The sequence below is a fragment of the Grammomys surdaster genome, unplaced genomic scaffold (assembly GCF_004785775.1).
Source record: "Grammomys surdaster isolate TR1022 unplaced genomic scaffold, NIH_TR_1.0 170, whole genome shotgun sequence".
NCBI lineage: Eukaryota > Metazoa > Chordata > Mammalia > Rodentia > Muridae > Grammomys > Grammomys surdaster.
Window position 1 is genome coordinate 4,912,449 of NW_021604618.1, and position 4,712 is coordinate 4,917,160.

A 4,712-nucleotide genomic window follows, 5' to 3' on the forward strand; every position below is an offset into this window, starting at 1 on the left:
TGTAACCACTGTGGGAACAGAGTTTCTTGCTTATGCCTATCCTACAGAATAAGCCAGAGTTCTGAGGGCTCCAGACACTACCTGGGAAGTCAGATGACAGAACCAATGATTCAGACCAATCACATGATTACAAAGCTGGGGTCTTCAGCTGGGCTCCAAGTGGTCAGGAATGTCTTTGGACTTCTAAGGATGCAGTGACTTGGAAAGGGCAAGTGATAGGCCTGCTTTGAGCCACATCGATGACATCAGCTACAGGGAAGACCTAAACAGCTGGTGGATACAGGGACCTCCAGTCCATGCCTTACTTGGCCAGGTGCTTCCTTTAGGACCTCCCAGCAAACTTTGCTTTGCTGCCCAGCTCTTCCTTGATTGTAAGGGTCTAATTGTACTCAGATCCTTAAGAGGCACCAGCCTTGATCTGCCAACTGCAGAGGCCCACCACCAGGTCAGCGATGAAAGTATCCTTAGTCTCCCCACTCACCACTGGACTGGGTCAACTTACATGCCTTGCATAGACTCGTTCACAGAGCCTATCTGATTCACTTTGAGCAGGAGGCAGTTGCAGAACTTCTCGTCTATAGCCTTGGCAATCTGCTTAGGGTTGGTTACTGTGAGATCACACACCCTCACCACTACCACCTGGATGCCTAACACTAGTTGTAAACTTCTGCCAAGTTTCCCAGTCATTCTGGTCAAAGGGGTCTTCAATGGACACCACTGAATACTCTTGGATAGAGGACATGTACAGGCTAGCCAGCTGCTCAGGTATGATGTACCTGCTGGAATTGTCCAGAGACATGAAGTCCAGGTCATACTTACCAGACTTGTAGAACTCAGAGGCAGCAATGCCCATGCTAATGACAACCTGGTCAGTGTAGCTTGCCTTTGCAATTGCAGTGTTGAGCAGCTCCAGTGCTTCTTTGTTTTTCAGGATGTTAGGTCCAAATCATCCCTCATCACTCACATTGGTGATGTCCTTCCTGTCTATATCCTTGATGATGTACTTCGGGTTGTGGTAAACCTCCAATACATGCATGGTGTTCCAGAAACAAGATGCCCAAACAGGCAGGTTTATGAACTCTTGCATGGCCAGTTTGTTGCCAGCATGAGAACTGCCATTGATCATATTGAAAGCTGAGACAGGCAGGGATGCCAGCCAGGTCAGCAATGTGACAGTAAAGGGGCACTCCATTTTCCATGGCACCAGCTTTGTAGACAGCCAGAGATACTTCCAGGATGGCATTTGCACCAAATTTAGATTTATTCTCATTGTCATCCATCTCTATCATTAGTTTTTCAGTCTTCGCTTGCTCTACAACATTCAGTTTCTTGCTACTCAGAACAGGTCCAATAGTCTTATTGATGTGCTCAATAACCTTGTGGCACCCTTCCCCAGGAAGCTTGTCATATTGTAACGGAATTCTAGGGCCTCATAGATGCCAGTGTATGCACTGGTGGGAACAGCAGCTTAGAAGAGACCTTTTGCTGTGTAGAGATCCACATCAACAGTGGGATTCCCATCGGGAGTCAAAGATCTCTCTGGCATGGATTTTGGGAACAGACATGTTAAAATTCTCTGTTGGATCACTGCAAAGGATAGAAAGGTTCTGCAGACACTGAAGAAAGACCAGCACACTACATATAATTTCTTAAATATATAGATAAAACTAGCTCAGTCTGTGTAATGTTAGTTGCATTTCTCTGATTTCAAAGTTGACTATTTGATATTGGATAATCAATTGATGTTTTCACTCTTGGGGAAGACTATTTCTTGCACTTTCAGAACTCCTTAGCTGCCTGTAGTTCTTTTCGTAGGGTTGAGGTCTTTTAACTTTCCCTCATTCAGGTTGGCAAGTTTGTTACTGCTGACCTGATCCTAATTATTCAGTGATGTTGTTGAGGTTGAATGAATGTACCATCTCATATTCTCTTTAATCCCAGCACTGTAGAGTAGAGGTACATAGATCATCATGAGTTCCTGGCCAGCAGGAGTTTCAGAGTGAGATGTTGTCTCTAAACCAGCCATACAAGCAAAGCAAACAAACAAACAAACAAACAGCAAAAACAACCAAACAAAAGCAAAAATAAGCAAGAATACAAAGTCATATATTTTTCTACTTCTGCTAAATAAATAGTGCCTAACTCTCTTTAGATACAACCCATGGTTCTCTTATCCTCCTGAATATGAAGTAGAACTTATCACTCTGTGGACTGCATGAATGTTTAAATGCTGAGCATGCACAGGACTCTGCTCATTTTAGACCAAAATTATTTCATGATGACAAAACATATTTTAGGCTGCCTATTATTAACTTTCTCCTGAGACAAAATAGAAAAAGCAGAATATTCTGAAAGCATTTTAGTAAAAACTGTTTCTTTTTATGCTGTTTTATCAATGCCCGGGCTCCTATTAGCTTTTCATGTAGCCAAGGACAGCTTTGAACTTCAGCTAATCCTGTTCTACTACCCAGATGCTACTGTCACCATCTAAGTCTATGTGCTGCTAGGATCCAAGCCAAAGCTCTGTATGCATTGGGTGATCACTCTATTAACTGAGTTATTTTCCCAGGTTCATGAGCCTTTTATAAAGGACACAATAAGAAATAACATGGGAAAACTGTAGAGGTTAACTGTTGAATCTGGACTCTATGGTATTTAATCTGTTATAAAATGACCTTGTCACTATTGGCTATAGAATAATAGATACATTAAGTTATATTTTCATGACTGAGTTTCTTCATTTCTTAAATGAGAGTAACAATAGAAAAATATCCAATTGGATCCCACTGAGAGTTGAAGGGCTAAAGTACCAGGGTACTACTGTTAATGAAAAATGCTTAGAAACAAGCCTAGTGCATCAAACATTACATTATAAGATATATTTATCATGTGCTTTAAATGATCCTAAGCTTCATGTAGCTTATGATTTTGTGCCAGATTAGGAAAGGAAACTCTTAGGAACATGAGAGATGGAGTGTTGGCTATTCTTAGTGGTCCCCTTGACTACATCTGAAATTAACTACAATCCAGAAATGAAGGGCACACCTATGATCCAGATCTTGAAGGTGGAAGACACTGGCCTTTGATCAAGTTCTTGAGGCATAACGGCCATGAAAAGCTTAAGCCCAGGAAGGGTGGTATACTACTTTAATTCCAGGAGACAGACAAGCAAACTTCTAAATTATAGGCCAGCCTAGGACAAAGCAACTTCTAAGCAAAGAACAGCATAGGTCCAGGTGTGGTGGTACACACCTTTAATCTGAGCCATACCTGCAGCTGGAGATCTACATATGGACAATGGAAAAAAGAAGGGTCCATTCTTCTTTGCTGAGTTGAACTTACTTGCCAGTAAATCTGTTTGAACCTACTTCTTCCTTAGGATCCCAGAGACCAGCTGAAACATCTATCCTCCTTGGACTGAGAAACTACTAGATTCTTGTACTTCTAGCTGCGATTGTTGGGACAGTTGGACTCTAGGTGATAAGTCATTCTAATAATTTTCATTAATATATAAAGTCATTCCATAAGTTCTTTGACTCTACAGAACACCAACTAATACAGATGGCATGTGAGCCCCTAATTCTGTAATTCAGTTGTGCCTAGTATAGTTAACAGCTGCTCGAGGTCCTATTGTCTTCATAGGTATCTTCCTGCAATTTTCCAGTTATCTCACCATAAATCTTACTTACAGCACAAATATACACACTAAACCACCGTCATTTTAAATGACCATATTTTAATTCTGTTCAGGTTCTAACTTCTGAGCCTTCTCACTTGCCTTCCTCTCCCCCCCCTTTCTCTGTGTGTGTATGTGTGAATTTGTTTTATTTTCACTAGTAAGCATGTAAGCAATAGATCTTTCTATGATAGTTTTGTGACTGAGTAACATTATTATTATAAATATTTGAGCCAAATATGTTGAGAAGGTTTATCACAGTAATAGCAAATTGTCCTGTTATCAGCTTAGTAAAATTCACACATGAACTGTAAATATTTCAGGACTTGTTATTGACTTGATTCAAATTTTTTTGTTCTTAAATTATTTTCATTTTAAGTCATTTCTAAATTTAATTCTAAATTTTTAGCAGTGCTAGGGCTTGAATTCAGAGCTTCAAGCATGGAGACAAGTATTCTACCACTGAATTATCTCCTTTATCTTTGTTTTTGTTTGCTGGTTGGTTGATTGTTTTTGTTTCTATTTTTTGGTTTGCTTTTTTATTAAGTAAATTTTACTGGTCTAATTTTTTTAACTAAGATATAATAAGGTAAAATTAAAATTAACACGTGGGAATTAAACAAAACAAACAAGAAAAGAAAATATTCCAAAAGAAGACACAAGAAGCAGACACTAATTCATTTGTTCACTCTTTTTTTTGTTTGTTTGTTTTTTGGTTTTTCAAGACAGGGTTTCTCTGTGTAGCCCTGGCTGTCCTGGAAATCACTCAGTAGACCAGGCTGGCCTCGAACTCAGAAATCCGTCTGCCTCTGCCTCCCAAGTGCTGGGATTAAAAGTTCACTCTTAGCTAGAAAGGATGCACTTAGTCCTGCTTCAACTAGATGTACTAGGGTGGATACACCCATGGGGGGAGGGGCTTTCTTTGAGGCTGCGTGATAGGAGAAATGGGGAAGAGGGACTGGGAGGAAAGGAAGAAGGGGTCTGAAATCGCTTTCCAAAGTGAATAAATAAATTAATGAGAGAGAGGCTTTCCAAA

The 4,712-nt window shown here is 40.2% G+C and overlaps 1 pseudogene; it reads right to left on the bottom strand.

Moving 5' to 3' along the window:
* Window positions 1-322: 322 nt before the first annotated feature.
* Window positions 323-1,565, bottom strand: LOC114620931 (annotated as a pseudogene).
* Between the last annotated feature and the right edge of the window lie 3,147 nt (window positions 1,566-4,712).